Below are 22,010 nucleotides of genomic sequence, written 5' to 3' on the forward strand. Positions count from 1 at the left end.
TTTTTTTTTTTTTTTTTTTTTTTTTTTTGCGGTATGTGGGCCTCTCACTGCCGTGGCCTCTCCTGTTGCGGAGCACAGGCTCCGGACGCGCAGGCTCAGCGGCCATGGCTCACGGGCCCAGCTGCTCCGCGGTATGTGGGATCTTCCTGGACGGGGGCACGAACCCGTGTCCCCTGCATCGGCAGGCGGACTCTCAACCACTGCGCCACCAGGGAAGCCCGAAATTAACATTTTTAAAAAAAGTTATTTATTTTTGGCTGTGTTGGGCTTTCTCTAGTTGTGGCAAGTGGGGGCCCCTCTTCATCACGGTGCGTGGGCCTCTCACTATCGCGGTCTCTCTTGTTGCGGAGCACAGGCTCCAGACGCGCAGGCTCAGTAGTTGTGGCTCACGGGCCTAGTTGCTCTGCGGTATGTGGCATCTTCCCGGAACAGGGCTGGAACCTGTGTCCCCTGGCAGGTAGATTCTCAACCACTGCGCCACCAGGGAAGCCCAACCGTTTTCTTTTAATGTAAAGTTTTTTGTTTTTTTTTAATGAGTAACATAGGCAAAATTAAAGTCAAAATTTTATTTAAAGAATTCACGTTATGATTCCCTCCACTGCCAATCACCTTAGTTCCTCAATGTCTGAGTCATAATCTTCAAGATAGCCCTTTTAAAAAGAACTTTTGCTCAGACCACAGTTGTCATATTAGTAAGTCCACAATTGTGTTTAGTTGGGATTCTTTGATCTCTACTTGAATATGGAGATGCTTCAAAAATTCCCCACCTGTAATCTTTGGGTTCCAGTTTCTTCAAGCAATTTAGTTTAGGTCCCTGGAAGTTAAATTGTAGGAAGTACATTGATATTTTGGCAGATGATCTAAAATATATTGTTCCTTCATCATTTCTAATATTGAAAAGTTTTGTGACATCCAGTTTTCACTCACGAGCCTAGCAAAACATGTTACAGGTCTCCTTGTCACCACTGCAATAAACTTACAGTGATGGAAACAAATCCTGTGTCTCAGTGTGGCCACATCAGTAATACCTGGACACCATGCACAACAGTTCCCATTTGCATCTAGAATGAAGCTTGAAATGAACCATTTTACAGTGAACAGTTCCCTGGCATTTAGTGTACTCACAGTGCTATGCAGCCACAGCTGTAAGTCAGGTGCTTCCGGAGGGAAGGAGCCAATCAGGTTGGTGGCTTTCTTCCTGGGGCGAATGTTCTGGAATTCTTTTGCCAGACTCTTTGTGGCAACTTTCCTTCTAAGACATGACTTGAGAAGGGATTTTTAAGCTAGGCCTTGAGATGCCACGTTGATGAACATCTTTTAGCACAGCTGCCATGAGAATCCTCTTCCTTAGTGTTGATGAGAGGACAGAAAGTAGGACATGGAGACTTCTGGCCTGTGCTGTGCATATGTGACTTAATTGGGGGCTGACACACAAAGGACAAGTAGGAGAGAAGCACAAATAAGTACTGTGTAATTACTGTCTTCTGTACAGTGCTTTTTTCCCATATAGATTTTGAGTAGAGTTCTGGAATGATTGGCAAGGCCATAGGCAGGTATGAGGGTTAAGGGGATGGGGTTGCATTCATTCAAAATTAGGTTGTTACCAGATTAGGCAGACAAGTGTACCATACGTTTATGAGCTGGATGCTGTCATCAATCACTGTTGAGTACCTTCTGTAAACAGAAGTCTGTACCAAACTGGGATTTTTAGGAGAATAAAATAAAATACCTGGCTGTGGTCATGAGGAGCTGAGATGGGATTTTGGTTGATGTAATTGTTGACTCTGGTACATGTGGAATCTGACTATATATGGAGAAATTCATTGCATGTTTGAGGAATGACTGGAAAAAATTGGCTTTTGATTTTCTAGAAGAAAATGTCATATGGAAAAAAATCAGGTATAATTTTGAATTTGCTTGACATAGTCCTTCTTTTCAGTTATCTACAGTTTAGGTCATTTGTTCGCAAGAAATCTCAGGCAGATCTCGAGAGGATACTGAAAAAGGAAAAGGCATTGTTTCTGAGGATTTCTCAAAACTTCCAAAACTAATCAGCCTTTTAAGAGGAGGGAAGTGCCTCCTCTTCAGGAATCTTTTACATGTTTCAGAGTCGTTTATGGACTTGCTTCTGTTTTGAGAGGGATTGCCATCAGCAATGATTTCTGAACCCCAAAGACTGCATGAACACTGCCTCCAAAGACAGTCTAAATTAAATCGGGTACTGCCATATTAAAAAGATATGGTTGCTATTTAGAGATGTCTTTGTTGAGGGACACTTTGTTGGGGTGGTTTACTATTCTTAGCATATTAAATGTTGAGAGAATTAAAGAGTTAATTTTCTTGGGTCCTCCCCACTCCTAAAATGAAGCATGTGATCTGAACATTGTATTAGTACTGTGTTACAGTAGTAGTGAATTTGGAGGTAGTAAAACACGCCTCCCTTTCTTTCTTTCTTTTTTTTTTTTTTGAAAAGAGGATGTTTAGAAAAAAGGTAATGGAGAAGGAAAATATAAAGTCAAAACAATATTTCTCCTAGGTACTGTTGTTTTATCAACTTTATTACTATTCCCATGAGATTCTTATTTTTCATGCCATAGAGGTTATTATTGAATTAATCATCGCATCAGTCATTCTAAGGGTATAGGGTTGGGAGAAAATACGATAATCGGTGACACTGTTGAGTTCCTGTCATGTTCTAGAGACAGTGCTAAGTGCTTCTTATGGGTGATCTCACTGAATCCCCCCAGCAACCCTAGGGGGTCGATATTGTCATTGTCCTGACTTTCAGGGGGAGAAATTGAGTATCAGAAAGTTAAGTGAGTCCCCCAGAATTAGAACACTCTGGGATTTCAGCCCCGACCCTCTGCTTCTACCCTCTGTCCTGCTCTGCCCCTTGGGGTCAGGTTGCCCACTACCCTCCAGGGTACACAAACTCACCTCTGTCCCCCTCTTTCCTAGATGTCCATTCTGTGTCACTGCGTGCTGTTCACTGTCTCAGTGTTGGACATACAGGGTCTGGTAAGGCATGGGACCTGCCCACGCAGAGGTCAGCAGAGGTCATGGTCAGGTGCCAGTGAGAGGTATGGTCTCAGAGAGGGGTTCCTGAAAGGGCTGCATTGCAACTGAGTGTGATTTCCAGTCCCAGTCAATCACATGGAGAAGTGGGGAAGGGTATTTCAAATTAGAATGTCTCTTAAAAAGGCGGAGGGTGTTCAGATAGATCAGCAGGCCGTGCCTGGGGATGGGTGTGTGTGCACAAAAGCAGTTAGCAGTTGTCATAAAGAAGAGGCTTCTTGATGGTAAGTATCATGTATGGACTGGTCAGAGTTTGCCAGTGGCCACTGCTGCCCCATGAGCTAGAGTTTTGGGAGCTCTATCCTAGCTCATTCCTTGTCCATCAGGCAGGGCTCTGTCGAGACCATGGAGGGGATTTACGGCTCAGAGAGCTGGAGGGTGGTTTCAGATGATTTGCTCAGACTCGCAATCAAGTTACTGTCGGGCTGACAGAGCACCTGTCCTGTGTGATCCCTGGCTAAGCGTGCCCCTGGTCCGGTTCTCTGGTCTGAGTCCAGAGAGAACACGCACGTTGGCTGCTCCCCCAGCCAGATGGCTGCATGCCTCTGCGATCACTAGGAATGTATCCAGAACATCGATTTTCCTGACTTGAAATCTTACCATAACAGATCCTGCAATAAAGGCGAACTTAGCTGTAACACAATTAGCATTTTATTGTGGACTGAGTTTCCCTGTCTTTACTTTCGGCTTTCTTGTGACACCACAGACTGACTGCAAATACTGTTCTTTTAATTAATTTTGCACCGATGGAACAGCATATTTTATGCACTTTATTTGTTTGGACTCCACTTACCACGCAGTGATGGCGTCTTCTTGCACCTTTCTTCATATCACCACTGGGGTTTGTCTTCCCCTGCCTCTCAATTTATCAAAATATACTTAGTTACATTTTAGTTGAAATCCTAGGAGGTGCAAGATATTAAAAAACTTCGTTTTGTTTATATTTGCTTAATAATAGTTTGACTTGAAACACTTGGAATTTTGTGTTGCCTTTTAAAATGGAAGCATTATAATATAGTGGTTACTTGCAAGGGCTCTTGAGATTCTGCTGGGTTCGAATCCCTGTTCCACTTGTTAGCTGTGTGACTTTGGATGTCATAATAGTTTCTGTCTCATAGGCTGGCCCTGCATGTTGAGTTAATACAAGTAAAATGCTCTGAACAATGCTTGACGCAGGGCAGGGCTCCCTTAGGTACTAGCCGCTGCGGCGGATGTTTCTACCATTATTCCAGAAAGCACAAGTCTGAAGATCTATTCGGAAATCTGATAAGCTTATGGATAAAGGTCTTTTTTCATAGGAGTATAGTACAGTGTGATTCCTATTCGTGAATACCTTATGCTTTTTTCAAAATGCATTTTTCCCATTATTAAAACATTTGCAAACTTGGAGTATAAAGGGGAAAAAAATACTCATAGTTGGTATCTAACATAATTACACATTTTGCTCTATTTCTTTTCAGTTTTTTTCCCTTTAAGTTTAGGTTTATTAAAATGTGATAATCATATTTTATAAATAATTTAAAAAATTTTTAACCTAAGCTGCCATGAGTATGGTTTCATGTTATTAGTAGCTACACAGTAATTGTGAATGCTTGCATAATAGTGCATCAAGGAAATGTTTACCTTTGTTTATTTAAACATTAGACACTTGAGTAGTTTCAAGTTTTGTTATGAGTAATTCTGTGATGACGGTACTTCTTTATAAAAGCTCTTATTTGGGCAGTAATCCTAGAAACAGACTCACTGAGTCAAAGGCAAAGAATGTCTAAGGTTCAGTACCTGCTTGTGTTGCTTTTCGTTTGAGGAACACTGTGCTACCTGCATAGGATTCTAGAATGATCTCACTGCATTTCCTCAGCGTTGGGTGTCATCTTAAAAATGCACTAACAATGAATGGAAAACAATATATCACTGATAGATCAAATTTTAATTAGGGAACATGCATGTTTTCCTCTATGAATGTTGCCTAATTGTGTTGCTTCTTTTGTGAATTGTCTGATCATGTCTTTTGGGATCGTCTTATTGGTATTTTTTTTTTTAATCACAGTGATTTCTTATAATCATAGAGTTCAGTTTACATTAACACTTTATATATGAAAGATGATAACCTTTTGACTATCAAACTGTCAGGGAGGGGAACACTTCCCTCTACCCATTTTGGTTCTTTTGGTTGGTCTAATAATTAAGTTGACACAAGGCAGATTAAGAGGAGGAAAAAAACAAATTTAATTTCATATGGATGGGGGTGCTATAGATAGGGGACCTAAGAACTGACCAAAGCAGGCTGTGTATATACCTTTTAGACAAAGAAACAATAAATTTGTGAAGAACTGACAAGATAAACTTAGGCTTGGGTACTAATTAATGAAGAAGCTAAGCAGAGTTTGTTTATACAGCCTTCTCTACCTTGAATTCCCTATCTCTGGCGATTAGAATATCTCTACTTTCGGGGTTGGGACAAAGGAGGGTCAGAGTGTCCTTCTTGTAGTGGCTGTTTAACTGTAATTCAAAATAGTATGTCAAAGTGGCATATTTTGGGGTGGCCTGCCCTGACCCCCATCATCCTTAAGGTGTTTTTGCCTTTTCGATGTTTAAAAAACTTATGATGTTTTGAAGTTTTAAATTTCATTTGATACAATGTATTGATAGCTTCCTTTGTGATTGAATGAAATACCATTACTATTTTTCTGAATACAGAGAAGTAACAGAAGGGATCACACAGTGAACCATAATTCTCTACCCATATAACGTCTACTGACCATAAAAAAGTAATACCTGTACGTGGATGGTATATTCAAAAGCAAAAGCCCCTCTCAGCCCCCTCCCCGAGGCCCCTTTCTCCTCAGTAAACTGTTTCTTGTTATTGCTTTCAAGGAAGATAAAACATGTATTTGCAAATATTTTAACCTGAAAGAGATCATGCTGTAGTCATTGCTCAGCACCTTGCTTTTGGTCACGTAGAATATATTTTGGAGATGTTTCCATATGAGCAGTTATAAACCTATTGTGTGTGTGTACATACACATATAGCATAATATTCTACCAATGGATGTACTGTTTAGTTAGTCCTATATTGACAGACCTTTGATTCTTTCCAGATTATTTTATAGATTTTTTTTTTTTTTTTTTTTTTTTTTCCGTACGCGGGCCTCTCACTGTTGTGGCCTCTCCCATTGCAGAGCACAGGCTCCGGACGCACAGGCTCAGCGGCCATGGCTCACGGGCCCAGCCGCTCTGCGGCATGTGGGATCATCCCGGACCGGGGCACGAACCCGTGTCCCCTGCATCGGCAGGCGGACTCTCAACCACTGCGCCACCAGGGAAGCCCTATTTTATAGATTTTAAGCTAAGTTCTCCACCTTCCAGAATTTTGAGAAATACTCAATTTTATTTCCTTCAGGGTTGGTGACCCCTCTTTGTGTTCAGGACACTGTCGAGATGCAATTAGAAAAAGAAATCTCTGAGTCAAATGATGGGACTTAAAAAGGGGCTTGGGAATGATAAAAGCTTAACTCTGTCATTTAAAATAAGGGTAATCTTTTTAATTGGCTTCTGTGATGCCTAGTGGAATACCATTGTTTGCAGCATAATTATGCATTTCCCAGCTTAATTCATCCATTCTAACATGATGTAATGTTTAGACATACATAGCAATAATTACAAATCTCGCATGTCTTCAGATAAATATACCACTGATCAAAATAAGACAGTGGCAGCACGAATAGTGCTGTGTCCATGGGAGACATTAATGAAAAATAATTGATAATGAACCGTATCTCATTGGCTCAAAACATTGCTTGGTAGAAACATGCCTTTCTATCCCAACTGTCATGTAGAGAGGCCAGTCCACCTGTGCCAGCGGGGCCATTTTCACTTCTGCCCTGTAACTAGCCCCAGAGTTCCACACCATTGTATTTTCTAGACCTCAGCTTGGTGTGTTATGCACAGATGTGCCCTGGGTATTTTATCCTGGGACCAGTAGGGGTCAAAATTTAAGAGATTATCCGAACTGTCTGCTTCTCTGTGTGTGTGTCATGAATAAAGAATGGGTCTAACCCAGCCCACTAAAATGTGTTTGACCTGGAAGAACAGTAAACAATTAAATCCTGGTAGAGTGGCTTGTGTGTTTAAAAGCTACTTAGTTGTGTATTTTGCTTAAAGCAAACAAAATCATCAGTCAGGTTCTTGGAGAAAAGAGATTGTTCACAGGGTCCAATGAAGTGTTTGGTCTTTAAAATCCTCCTTCTTATAGTAAATGTCCAAATTGGTTCAGACAGCATGGAGGGAAAGAGGAAGCCACGTTTTCTGAACATGTTATTAAGGCAAATATTGGCTGGGATTCTTGACTCACCTTAGCTGTACATCGACATGGCATAGCTGAGGTGCCTTTGATTCAGGGGGCTTGTTGCAGGTGAATCACATGGGGAAGAGCTAAAAAGAGAGATGGGAATTTTCTAGAACGCTGTGATGCCCCAAACAGCTCACTGGTCTGCTGAGAGCTGGGTCATTTCGTGTCCAGGTTACAGAAACAAAAAATGAGATGCAAAGCCCCTGTAGGAGGATGCATCTGTCCCCTTTACTGACACTACTCACCCCCAGATGGCTAGTGAGTGGCATGGCCCTGGTTGTGCCCCCCTCTAGTTTGGGGCAGGTGTTCTTTTGAATTTCTTTCTTTTATTAAGCCTCTGCGGCTATGTATGCCTTCTCCCCTCCCTGAGAAAAACACACATGCTCACCCTCTGGTTACTGTATAATGTAATGTGCATTCCCACTGGCTAGTACCTTGTTTCCATCTTTTTATTCTTGGTGTAGGGAGAAGGAAAATTCACTAGTTTTCTGTTTGGTCATTTCAGGAATTTGCCTTTGGGGCTCTTGGACCAGGCTTTCCTGTAGCCACACAGAGTTTATCGGGTCTGTGTTAGCCTCTCAACCACTTCTTGAAAACTGTTGATGCCACTGAGCCTTGACTGTGTGACAGGGCGTAGCATTAAAATCTCACCCAAATAGTGTCCCAAATGATGGCGTCTTGTTGATTACCAGGGCTGTTAAAATTTTTTTGCTGAGCCAAAAAAAACAGGTGACTGTTTCCAGGAATTGAAAAGCTGCTGCACACCCGGTCCCAGGTGTTCCATGAAGGTTGGATCACTCATGTCATCCATTTTTACAGTCCATAAATCTTCTGATTTATTTTGCCATCTGGGATTCAAGACATGTTTATTCGTGGGGGGATTTCCATTGAAATCAGAGCCCGCTGTCAAGCAGGAGAATCAGGAATTAGAATGGTGTACATTGTTCTTTGTTAGAAAAGAACCCTCGTCCTTTGGTTGTAGACAAATATTTGCTTTTGCAGAATCTAGTGGTGTGTCGGTGCCTTTGTTCGCATCCATGCGACAAGCATGCTCTCTCGCCTTCTAAGGATCAGGTGCACACCGGGCGCAATCTGATAATGCTTGGAATCTGGGTGTGTGCTACTGAAAGCACGAATACCTTTCTGCTTCCTACTCCTCTGACTTAGCTAATTTCTGTGATGGGACAGATCTTTATCCCAAGGAGTCTACATAGTTTCCTACGGAGGGTGATATTGGAAAAAATGTCCCTTTAACTATAGCTAGAGATGAATATTGCCATTTCTTGTGTTATGCTAAACCAGCATCAGAGCAAGAGGCCTTACATCTTTTATCTTTCCAAGCCAGTGGATTAGGGAGGAAAGAAGCCTGGATCTCTGGGAAGCCACCCTGAACCTCAGTTTCTTCATCTGTGAATGAGGAGAAATAATTCTAACACTTCCTAAGCATTCGCTCTTGCTATCACAGCCTCCTCAGATGTTATGAGTATTTAAACGAATTCATGCACGCCAAGGGTCCAGAGTAGTTTTTACCACATAGTATTGGGTTGGCCAAAAAGTTCGTTCAGGGTTTTCCTTAAGATGCGATGAAAAACCCGAACGAACTTCTTGGCCAGCCCACTACATGTTAGCTCATGATCCCTGTTTCCAGGGGAGGAACTTGGTTGGGTACATGTGGCAGGGCCCAGGCTGTCCTCCAGAACCTACGTTCTCTGCCACCACCCTATACTGTCTCTCAGGAGGATGATAGCTTTCCACCTGCCATGAACGGGTGGTTGGTTGAATGTAAAATGGAATAACATGTGTGAAAGACGTGTGTTTAACTCTGCAGTGACAGACTATAAGCGTTAACTGGGAATCTACAGTGACGATAGGGTGGGTGGTGGGGAGTCCGGGGTCAATAGGCCTTGATCCCAGGAAGCTGCAGTTTAGGGAAGTGGTGCACACAGTAAGTGTACAGTTGCAGTGCTGTGTAATAAATGCCAAGTTAAAAAAGATCTCCAGGGGCCAGGAGAGGCCTGAGGAGGAGAGCTCTCTGGAACCCCATGGGTGGGGTTGGAGGGATGGGAGCAGGTCTCTAGCTGAGTGGAGGTGATGCTAGAGGACTTTCTGCAAACCACCAGGTCCCCTGAAGTGTGATGGAGCTGGGATGGGGAAGGGGGCCGTACAGATTATCAGCAGCCAGTTCTTTTACTTATCAGTGCACCTGCCATGTCAATATTTTTTAGCCTATCTACCTGATAAGCTAAAATTCTTGGCAGCATGATATAAAGCTAAAATATTTTTAGTTGATTTGATGATTTTTTTTTTTCCCCTAGGGTGAGAAGGACATATTGAAGGGTCAGATGGGGGAAGTGTCAAGTGTACCTTTTGTAAGACCACTCAGGGCAGCGGCATGGAAGATGGACATGAATGGAGTGGGAATAGAGTCAGGGGATCACTCTGAGGTCATTCAGACGTTATATGATACGGGACCGCAGGCAAGTCCCTAGGAATGAAGGAAACAGTCCCGGTTGTGAATGAGGGCCTCTCCGCCTGGCTGGGAGATCTTGGGCGAGCTAAGTATGTCTCTGGGCCTCACTTTCCCGTCAAGCTAAGTACCTCTTGGGGCCTCACTTGCCTGCCATGTCTCTTTGCTTGGGTGTACGGGATGGGATGGATTTTAACCACAGTGAGAAGAAAACTGGGGCGTTTATTTTTAAAACAGAAAGCAGAAGTGATTTGATAAGATTAATTTCAACAGAACTGATATATGTTGCCTGCTGGCTTAATAGTTTTATTAGGGCTCCCTCCCTGTGATGGAAACCAAGTGAATTCTAGTAGATGTGTAGTCTTAGGTTTGTAAGTAATGTCATTTGCAGAAGAGTAAAGTTCCCCATTTGTTCCTCAATTTGGAAGGATCGTGTAGAAATCAGCAACTTTAAAAATATCCAGCAACCTTTCACCACTTTAAAATATTGAAAGGATAAATGATGCTGATGGCGGCTGGCTGTGCATCATGAATTATGGATGCGGTGTGCCCTGGAGCTCTTTATGGCTGTGCATAACGAATCATCTTTTGTTCTAGCTTATTTTCATTGGGGTGCTAGTAAAAGAAGAGGTCAAAGCAAATGCATTAAAGAGATCTGTTTGGGGCAGGATGATGGTTTTTTGCCATCCTATTCTGTTAGTTGCTTTTGTTGGCGCTTTGTTTATTCATTATCAAATTGGTCCGCAGTAGGGTGGGATCTGGGGACAGTGGCGGAGGACCCCCTGTGGAGTTAACAGCTGTGGGTCAGGCTAATGATAGAGCAGGGGGCTCGCACACCCCTTGTTGGTTCCTTGCGTCTCTAAAGCAATTCTCTTCCTGCTCCCTTCTTTCTCTGAGCTGCTCCCTTCTTTCTCTGAGCTGCACCCTCTTTAAATTCTTCAAGGCAGTGGGCCGCCACGAAGTAAAAACGGGTTTATGCTCCGTATAAAAGCAGGTGAGGCCTTAAGCACTTTATAACCTGATAATAGTAAAATAAAATAAATTGGAATAAATTATTCACATGCCCATGATCTTTTCTCCCACTAATTTTCTCTAGACTCTCAATGCAATTAGAGAGGATTAAAAAAACATGAAACACAGCAGAAAATTAGTTTGTGCTCTTTTTTCCCCCTCCCCTCCCCTCCCCTGGCCAAGATTCCTTTAGAACCTGAGTATGCTATCAAAGGTACCGTTTAAATTTCATACATGAAGTCATGATGACTGTAAGTGGAAGCTGGTGGTCACATTGCTTATTTTGGTCATTCATATCTCCTTTCTGTAGTGAAAGCACTACCTACTTTGTGAGGGCCGAGCCTCCCAGACACAGATATCAGGCCTGGCTCATCTAGAATCAATTAGAAAAGGTCTACCCACCGCATTTCGTTTGTGGTTAGGTGAGCTGTCTCATCTGCCCTAAGATGATCGATTGTGGGATGCTCAGAGGCAAACATCGAAATAGTTGGGAGTGGCTCCAGATTGAGGCTCCAAGGCCCACGGCTGCCTCTGGAAATGCACATCTACCGGGGGCTGGTCCATGTATTCATCAGAGTTCCAGTGTAGTCAGATGCAAAATGTTGGGGCTATTCTGATTTCAGTGGTTAATTACGGTTTTAGCTCATACTAAAATTAAAAAAAAAAAATCTTTGCAGGAAAAACGATTTAACTCAGTTTGTCTATATTATTAACTAAAAGACATAACACAGTGCGCATGCAATGTAGAGAAATGGGATAACGCCTGGAGGTTACACATAGGTAGAAATTTGTCTGGATACACATCCACTTAATCCTGTGTTCATTCAGCAGAAATTCACGGAGGCCTCCCAGCAAGGGCCGGGCACCGGGGACTTCCAGCAGGAATCACGCTCAGGGCCTGTCCTCAAGGACCTTGGTCCAGACAGGGAGATGAGGCTTGGGCACCACTATGAGACATTGTAAAATGGGTCTAGACCCTGTGCCATGAGAATTCAGTAGAGAAAGAGACTCCTTCCAACTGAGTGGGTCATGGAGAAACTAGAATTCCACTTACAGGTGGTGGGAAAGGCATGTTGTGAACAAAGAATTTACAAATGGTCTTTTTTTCTTCTAGAGAGATCATCAATCAAATCCCTGGGCTTTTAACCTGTTAGCTAAAAAAGTGCAGTAATTCATAATTTCTGAATTACTATTAGCCCGTTCTCATGTAATGATACTTTGCATTGCTTTTCAAATCCTGGGATTGAAATAATAATAAAAGAGTAGGAACACTGATTATTTAAATTGTTTTTCTATGCGATACATACAGGGGACATGATGTACCTCCTTTTATTTTTACGCTATTTTTGGAACGTTTATTTTCTTTGCTATCCTAGGAACAGTTAAAGGCATACTTCCAGTAGTGTGAGATTACATTTTTAATTTGTGCTATTAACGTGGAACGGTTTATATGGTGAAGAATTCAGTGGGTCTACCTACACTATTAACCATTGTGATTTTAATAAACCATAGCCTTTGTTTAATTGCATTCTCTGCTAGCACAGACTTGAAGAGCTCAATCCATCTGCTTTATTGTCGTTTCCTTCTATCGAGTCCTGTTTTGTTTCCCCTTCTCTACTATACGAATGCGTCTTAGTAATACAGGAAATATTGTGACTGTATTATGTGAAGCTGAAGCGTATGCTGAAAGTAGATCATACCAAGCCATTTCTCTCTCTCTTCCTCTTTTTGCTCAGTATCACCTTCTAAATTTACAGTTATTTGCAAATGATGGGATTATACTTTCAGGATTGTCTTGTATCAGATATATAGCTCCCCGTTCTCTAAAGAAGCCTTATTATGCAAATTAGATGCACTTTCTTGATTCATGAATTCATATCGTGATTTTATTTTGGGATTCCTCGAGGTAATCGCTTACTCGGGTGGTTCAGAAGACCGGAGAGATCCAAGTCATACAGTGAACATTTTCTGTCACATAAAGGCAGTTCTATCAATGAAGCAATCACTGTGACAATATGTTGGAGACTGGAGAAAGAAGATCAATCAGTGGTCATTTAGGATCACTGTTCCTTTTTCCCAACTCTAAGAGTGATCTTTACTGGGTAATCACAGAGCCCTCTTCTAAGTCCCCATTTAAACGCCTCAGTTTTATCTTCTGAAAAAACAGTGATCAGGTAGGAGAGCGCTTGGGGCAGGCAAAGGCACTTTACCTGGAAGTGGGTAAAGAGCTTCCCCAGGTTCCTTGGGAATATTTTTCTATTTTCCTGCTTCAAGAAAGAGCATAATAAAAATACTTCAGCAGGAAGTAAAGCTCTCCCAAAATTGCTAAGTCCCGGGAGACCCAGGATTGGAGCATCTTCGCTATCAGCTCCTTTTGAGGCTGGCACATCGGTGCTTCCTTGCAAAAGTGAGCTCAGCAGGGTGTGGAGGACGCCAGCTCTGCAGTGGAAGTGGTCCCTGTCCTTATTGCCCTGTCTTCCCCAGTAAACTAAGAGGACACCAGCTCTCTATAATAACCAGGCTTCTGACCTTTTTTGGCCTTTTTGGACTCTGAAAATTTTGGGAACAAAAAGTAGTTGGATTAAGGGGCTATAGCTTAATAGCAGTAACTGGATTTTTTTTTAATTGATGTATAGTTGATTTACAATGTTGTGTTAATTTCTGCTGTACAGCCAAGTGACTCAGTTACACATATGCGTTCTTTTTTCTAGTCTTTTCCATTATGGTTTATCCCAGACTCAATTTTTATATGTAATTACTAGGAATTTCAGAGAAGTCACAGGCAGCTCACCTGGAGCAGCCTAAGATTTGACACCTGAGTGACTTAAATTGCCCTCAGCAGCCACTTTCTAAAATGAAGAGAAGGTGTCCAGAGAGTAATTGATATCATGTGTCATCTGCTGTTTTTTGGCGTGACTCACCCCTGCAGGGCTTTCCTGGACCGTGGCCCTTGTTGAGTTAGCAGTCCTTCTGAGTTAAGGTAACTCGTAATCCCTGCCCTTACCAGCTTATACCGTTTGTCTGCCTTCCCATTTTTTTTTAAACATCTTTATTTGAGTATAATTGCTTTACAATGTTGTGTTAGTTTCTGCTGTATAATAAAGTGAAGCAGCTATATGCATACGTATATCCCCATATCCCCTCCCTCTTGCGTCTCCCTCCCACCCTCCTTATCCCACCCCTCTAGGTGGTCACAAAGCACCGAGCTGATCACCCTGTGCTATGCAGCTGCTTCCCACTAGCTATCTGTTTTACGTTTGGTAGTGTATATATGTCAATGTTATTCTCTCACTTCGTCCCAGCTTACCCTTCCCGCTCCCCATGTCCTCAAGTCCATTCTCTATGTCTGTGTCTTTATTCCTGTCCTGCCCCTAGGTTCATCAGAACCACTTTTTTTGTAGATTCCATATATATGTATTAGCATACGGTATTTGATTTTCTCTTTCTGACTTACTTCACTCTGTATGACAGACTCTAGGTCCATCCACCTCACTACAAATAACTCAATTTCATTTCTTTTTATGGCTGAGTAATATTCCATTGTATATATGTGCCACATCTTCTTTAACCATTCATCTGTCGATGGACACTTAGGTTGCTTCCATATCCTGGCTATTGTAAATAGTGCTGCAATGAACATTTTGGTACATGACTCTTTTCAAATTATGGTTTTCTCAGGGTATATGCCCAGTAGTGGGATTGCTGGGTCATATGGTAGTTCTATTTTTAGTTTTTTAAGGAACCTCCATACTGTTCTCCATAGTGGCTGTATCAATTTACTTTCCTACCAACAGTGCAGGAGGGTTCCCTTTTCTCCACACCCTCTCCAGCATTTATTGTTTGTAGATTTTTTTATGATGGCCATTCTGACCGGTGTGAGGTGATACCTCATTGTAGTTTTGATTTGCATTTCTCTAATGATTAGTGATGTTGAACATCTTTTCATGTGTTTGTTGGCAATCTTCTTTGGAGAAATGTCTATTTAGATCTTCTGCCCTTTTTTGGCTTGGGTTGTTTTTTTTATTGAGCTGCATGAGCTGCTTGTAATTAATCCTTTGTCCGTTGCTTCATTTGCAAATATTTTCTCCCATTCTGAGGGTTGTCTTCTCATCTTTTTTATGGTTTCCTTTGATGTGCAAAAGCTTTTAAGTTTCATTAAGTCCCATTTGTTTATTTTTGTGTTTATTTCCATTTCTCCAGGAGGTGGGTCAGAAAGGATCTTGCTGTGATTTACGTCATAGAGTGTTCCGCCTATGTTTCCTCTAAGAGTTTTATAGTGTCTGGCCTTACATTTCGATCTTTAATCCATTTTGAGTTTATTTTTGTGTATGGTGTTAGGGAGTGTTTTAATTTCATTCTTTCACATGTAGCTGTCCGGTTTTCCCAGCACCACTTATTGAAGAGGCTGTCTTGTCTCCATTATATACTCTTGCCTCCTTTATCAAAGATAAGGTGACCGTATGTGTGTAGGTTTATCTCTGGACTTTCTATCCTGTTTCATCGATCTGTATTTCTGTTTTTGTGCCAGTACCATACTGTCTTCATTACTGTAGCTTTGTAGTATAGTCTGAAGTTCCCTGCCCATTTTTAACCATTGTATCCAGGAGTTTCCAATTCTGCCTTTTGAGTTTAGTTTCTTCAAGGAGAGCTAGGTTTTTATGAGGAAAGAATTTCTAAGCTTCTCATTTTTTGAAACTTTTTTTTTTTTTAACTTAGGTGGACTCTTAATTGACTTGTTTGGGACCTAGATATCCTGTTTAGTAGCTAATTCACACATAAAGGCAAAAGAAATCTCAAGTAATCTTTCGGATGAGAAAATTTCAGTGCTGTGTTATATAACTTTATGATATCTCATCTTAGTTCCTGTTTTTCTTCCCTCCCTCCCTCCTTCCTTCCTTTATTCCTGTTTTCTTCTCTTTTTTTCTTTTTTTTTTTTTTAAACAGAGCCTAGAGCCTGTAGGTGAGTTTATCTTGGGATGCAACTGGGAAAATTCACTTTACCTGATAAAGAAAATACACTTCAAAAGCATCTGGTAGATAGCTGGTACACATTACAGGAAGGGAATAGCTAATTTTATGCTGACTGTAGTTCTATAAGACGATGTAAATATGTTTGAATATTTTAGGGGAAAGAAATGTAAAAAGTGATTTCACCCAAACAGTTATTTGTGGTCTTCTGCATTTGGACCTGTCTGAAACACATCCAAGTCAACAGAAGAATATTGGGAATGTGAATTTGGTCCAAGGAACGTTGAACATATTTTTGCTATGTCATTTTCAGTATGAAGGCACTGTGTCACTAATGTATGAGCTGGAGGGAAGAAGGGGCGGAGGAGTGGGGGCAGGGCCATCTTGTTGCACAGTTCCACTGCAGGCAGCATGAGCAGTGCCCCTGGCATCATGCCCTGAACAGCCCTCTTGGCCATTGGCAACAGGCCTGGTTGGCTTGTAGGTAGAAATATCTTTGTTCACTCATTTATTCATTTGTGGTTATAGCTGGTTAGGGGTGAAGTCCAAACTCAGAATGAACCAGGTCATAGCACCTCAGGGAAATCGGTCTCTAAGGCTGGCCATAGGGGTAGGAATCAGATGGTCAACACAGAGGTTAGCAACGTTTTGTTGATGTGGTCTGGAGAAATCTAAGGAGTAGAGACCAAGAGTCCAGGGGGTCATGGCTGTTAGAACAAGAGCATAAGTGAGAGCCTGTTGTTGGTGAGGTCAACTGGGTAGGAATTCTTTATGCCCCCACCTAAGCAGGAAGTAGATGAAGGGCTTTGAAGCTCCCTGGAATGTGTAGAAGGAGCCACTGTTAATTTCAGAAAGGGATGGGGGGGATGGAGTGGGCAACAGCATCAATTGGAGGTCTTATGCTGTATCCATTGGGAGTGAATTGTCCCATAGAGAATCAATCACCAGTTATTAAATTATTTAAAAATAGGTATTCTAAGTTGAGAGATTTATACTACCTGACTTCCTTTGAAGGAAGGAACTGCTGTGGTGACAGAAAGCAAATCAGGGGCTGATGGTGTGGGCAGGGGATGGACTACAAGGGAACTTTTGTGGGTGATGGAAATATTCCACATCATGATTGTGGTGGGGATGACAAGACTGGATTCTAAGTTGAGGAATTTATACTGCCTGACTTCAAAACTTCCTTTGATGCTACAGTAATCAAGACAGTGTTGTATTGGTGTAAGGACAGATAAATCAATCAGTAGAACAGAATAGACCCATATATACGGTTAATTGATTTTTGACAAAGGTACAAAATAATTCAGTGAGGGAGGGATAATATTTTCAAAAATAGTGCTGAAACAATTAGATATCTGTACTCATAAAAATGAACCTTGACCTCTACCTTGTACCGTCCACACAAATTCACTTGAAATGAATCATAGGTCTAAATGTAAGAGCTAAGACTGTAAAATCTTATGAAGAAAGCGTAGGAGACTCCTATGCTTATGAAGAAAGCATAGGAGAAACTCCTGTGCTTACGAAAATTTTGCTATATAGGACTTAATCAAAATGCAAAACTTTTGGTCTTCAAAAGACCTGTTAAGAAAATGAAGAGGCAATCCATAGTTCAGGAGAAAATATTTGCAAAACGTATACCTGATGAAAACTAAAACAGAACTCTTACCAGTCAATAATTATAAAACCAAATTAAAAACTGGGCAAAAGATTTGAATAAACACTTCCCCAAACAGGGTATATGAATGGCAAATAAGCATATTAAAAGATAGTAGCATCACTAGTCATTAGAGAAACACAAATTAAAACCCGTAGGAGATATAGCTACCCACCCGCTAGAATGGCAAAGATTAAAAAGACTGAGCAGACAAAGTGCTGGTGAGGATTTGTAACAGCTGGGGTTCTCCTCATTGCTGCTGGGAATGTAAAGTGGTGTAACCATTGGAAAACAGTTTGGTAGTTTCTAATAAATTTAAACATGCATTTACCATACAATTTAGCAGTTTCATTCCTTGGTATTCATCCAAGAGAAATGAAAGTCTGTGTTTATAAAAAGATTTATACACAAATGTTTATAATAGCTTTTTTCATAATGGCCAAATACTGGAAACAACTTGTCTGCTAAATAGATAAATTGTGGTATATTACTTAGCAATAAAAAGAAGTGAACTACTGATGAAACAATGTAGATGAATGTCAAGAGCATTGTGCTAAGTGAAAGAAGCCAAACACAAAAATGTACGTACTTTTGGGCTTGAATCCAATTATAGGAAATTCTAGAAAGGCAAAACCGCTATGGTGACAGAAAGCAAATCAGGGGCTGATGGTGTGGCCAGGGGATGGACTACAAGGGAACTTTTGTGGGTGATGGAAATATTCCACATCATGATTGTGGTGGGGCTGACAAGACTGGATACGTTCGTCGAACTGCATCAAATATTACACTTAAAATTAGGGAATTTTATTATATGTAAATTATACCTCATTAAAGCTAATTTTAAAATAAGTTCTGGTTAAAATAATTCCTTCGATATCCTGAAACAAATATTTTCACATTAATGTGGTATGTGCCTTGTGATCCTATCCTTTGTATGTGAATTTTTTTTAATTAATTAATTTTTAAAAATTATTTTTATTTATTTTTGTCTGCATTGGGCCTTCGTTGCTGTGCACGGGCTTTCTCTAGTTGCGGCGAGCAGGGGCTACTCTTCGTTGCGGTGCGAGGGCTTCTCATTGTGGTGGCTTCTCGTTGTGGAGCACAGGCTCTAGGTGCACGGGCTTCAGTAGTTGTGGCACGCAGGCTCAGTAGTTGTGGCTCATGGGCTCTAGGGTGCACAGGCTTCAGTAGTTGTGGCACACAGGCTCAGTAGTTGTGGCTCACAGGCTCTAGAGCGCAGGCTCAGTAGCTGTGGTGCATGGGCTTAGTTGCTCTGCGGCATGTGGGATCTTCCTGGACCAGAGATTGAACCCGTGTCCCCTGCATTGGCAGGCGGATTCTTAACCACTGCGCCACCAGGGAAGTCCTGTATATGAATATTTTGATAAGTGGAACATGTTATGAAGATACATCCAGATTTCCCACCTATGTTTGTGTGATTGGTTATATTCTATTATGTTGAACCATATGAAATTGTTGATATCCAGTAATTTTTGAACTGTAAAAGTGGCAATTTCCTGTTGTTCAACTAAGAGAAGAAATTTTGTTTGTTTTCTCATTCATTGGAAAGACTTTTGGCGGTGGTTACAGCTCAAGATTATGTGGCAGTGGTCAAATTTCAAGAGTTTTGTAAGCCAAAAAGCCTAAATTTTTGTTCTAAGTTATGCATTTTCTTTTCCCTCATTTTGCTTTTTCAGTTCAGTAGATATTTCATGTATCTATCGCTTTCAGGGCATTACACTTGGAATTACAGTGGATGGATATAAAGATGAGTTTGTTGCCCTTGCCCAGAAGAATTTAGGTGATGAAATTAAAAGACATGTATAGACTTTGCCATAATCACGACTGTGATATACAGCTCTTAGTCACTGCTGTCTCCATTGTAGTAATTATAGAAAGGTATTTGGATTTTCTTACTGAAGAAATAAGTGCTGTGGATGTGTATATATAAATCTATGTGCATATGAGCCTAAAGAAAAACTAGAAACAAGGTCAGCAATTTGCATAATATTCGAGTCTGCCAAGAGCAAGCATCTCTTAACCTTTTTCAAGAAAAGTCTGTATTGTTTGCCGTTACTTAGTGGATGACCTCACACTGACTCTTTCTTTAGTTATTCATTGACTGTATTGAGCTGTTCGTCATAAGTGAGGTGAGCACTGCTTAAGAAGGTTTGCTTCTGGGTGTCTTTTTGGCCTTTTGTTTGGTGTGCAGAAGATGTGGGGAAAGTGGCTGTCACTTCATCCTAAGACTAAATTTCATTTTTTGTTGAGTTGGTGACAGGGGCCACACTACACATCAAATGAAGAACCCTGGGAAACTTCTAAAGACATATTCTAGAGCATTCAGTACCACACTGTGTCCAGGCTGGTCAACTCGATGCCCAGCTTTCTTAGGTTTCTGAGTGGAGACCCATCTGAGCAAAATGGAAAACAACAGAATGCATGCTTTATGTCTCCTAACTCTGGTGTATTTCCTCCTTCTCTTTTCCTAAATAAGTCCAGGGGACTGAGAGGGCTATTCTTTTTATGTGGAGTGAAGCTATTCTAGCAGTCAGATGAGATTGTTGATAGTTGACACATAGCACATAGGCTGTTATTTTTGGACCTCTGCCCCAGAAGAGCATGTACCCAAGAAATGATGTTATATAAGTGGGATGGGTTTCCATGTTTTGTTCTGTGCTCTCTTTATGGCGTCTCACAGCTGTTTGTGTGTGTTACCTCTGACAATAGCCTTTACTTTTGATCAAGGATTTGCAGTTCTCAGAGGGAGCAGGCATACTCAAATTAAGTAGTGCAGTCGTTTTTTTGGTGCCATTGTGGGGCAGTGGAAGAGAGTACATGGTTTGGAGCAGCCAGATGTGGATCAGTCCTAGATCCTCCACCCTAAGGTGTATAATCCTGGGCAAGTTGTTTAATTTTGAGCTGCCACTTTCCTTATCTGAAAAGTGGGATTAATACTGCTGTCACTTAAAACTGTTGAAAAATAGAAACTAACTGCCAATATTCTTTTTAAAATAGTCTTTTAAAAATGATCATATAGTAAAATTGACTTTTTTCAGCATATAATCTTGTGACTTTGAACCCATGTATAGATTCATGTAATCACCACCACAATCAAGGTACAGGAAAATCCTATTACCCCCGAAAACTCCCTCCTGCTGACTCTTTACAATCACATCCTTCCTCCTTCACAAAGACTTGTTCTTGAAAAGGGTCATGGGGTACAAATCATGCTTAATTTATATTTCATATCACTCTAAACTTAGGGAAATCTTTAGCTTATGATGAAAAAAATGCATATGTCAGGAATCACTTTTCTATTTGTGACAGGAGAATGTGCGTGTGTGTGCACACGCGCGTGCACGCACAAAAAGAGCAACATGGAATTTTTTTCTTCTCCCTTCACCCCTTTCTTAGTAAATACTTACATAATCCTGCACATTGGAGAAGCTAAACTCCAGAAAAGTCTAATTCCCAAACCATGTCCTCTGCTTTGAGATTCTTTCTAATGAAATCATACATTAACATGAAATTTAACAAAATTGTGTTTGGTACCACATTTAACATCAGCTCCAACAAGGTTGTAAAATGTGCGCTTTGTCTATAAAATCCTTCCATCTTTTGAGGCAGTCAGAGTTCTTTGAAAAATGATCTCTGCCCTAAGTTACCTGCGGTCTAATTTAAGAGACAAAAAAACTAAGACAAGCCTTCCTGTCCCTTATGAGTTGAACTGTACCCCGCCTCCAAAAAAAAAAAGATATATTGGAATCTTAACCTCCAGTACCTCAGAATGTGATCTTACTTGGAGATAGAGTCATTATAGAAGTAAGTAAAAATGAAATCATTAGGGTGGGCCCTAATCCAATATGACTCCATGTCTTTATAAAAAGGGGAAATGTGGACTCAGAGACACGCACACAGGGGAAGGTACCATGTGAAGAGAAGGGCAGAGATTGGGGTGCTGCATCTATAAGCCAAGAAATGCCAAAGAACCAAAGATAGCCAGCACAGTGCAGAAGCTCGGGGAGGGGCGTGGACCAGATTCTCCTTCACGACTCTCAGCAGAAACCACCCTGACAAACGCCTTGATCTTGAACTTCTAGCCTCCGGAACTGTGAGAAAATACATTTCTGTTGTTTAAGAGTCCAGTTTGTGGTATTTTGTATGGCAGCTCTAGGACATTAATACACTGTCCTTAATAAAAACTGCCAATTTTAAATAGCGGTTTCTTTGTGTATAGGAAGAAAGGACACTGGTGTTTGGTAAATTTGGAGTCTCAGTGCTAATGACCACTCAGTATATGATGTGGACGTTTCCTGGTGCTGACACCTCCATGTGTAGAACACAGTACTTTCTTGACTGTTTTTTTTTTTTTTTTTTTTTTCGTGGTGCGCGGGCCTCTCACTGTTGCGGCCTCTCCCATTGCGGAGCACAGGCTCCGGACGCACGGGCTCAGCGGCCATGGCTCACGAGCCCAGCCG

General features: G+C 41.3%; 1 protein-coding gene and 1 non-coding gene across 4 annotated transcripts in view; one reads left to right on the forward strand and one right to left on the reverse strand.

The window, feature by feature from the left end:
• The window catches only part of MFHAS1 (malignant fibrous histiocytoma amplified sequence 1), a 116,163-nt gene that overhangs the window by 13,612 nt on the left and 80,541 nt on the right, over positions 1-22,010 (forward strand). The window lies entirely within an intron of this gene.
• LOC114897721 lies at positions 940-1,074 on the reverse strand. Its single transcript, XR_003794247.1, has one exon. It is a non-coding gene; the product is annotated as a small nucleolar RNA SNORA1 (small nucleolar RNA).

This window comes from Monodon monoceros, unplaced genomic scaffold (genome assembly GCF_005190385.1).
Source record: "Monodon monoceros isolate NGI ecotype Baffin Bay Population unplaced genomic scaffold, NGI_Narwhal_1 Super_Scaffold_17, whole genome shotgun sequence".
Classification (NCBI taxonomy): domain Eukaryota; kingdom Metazoa; phylum Chordata; class Mammalia; order Artiodactyla; family Monodontidae; genus Monodon; species Monodon monoceros.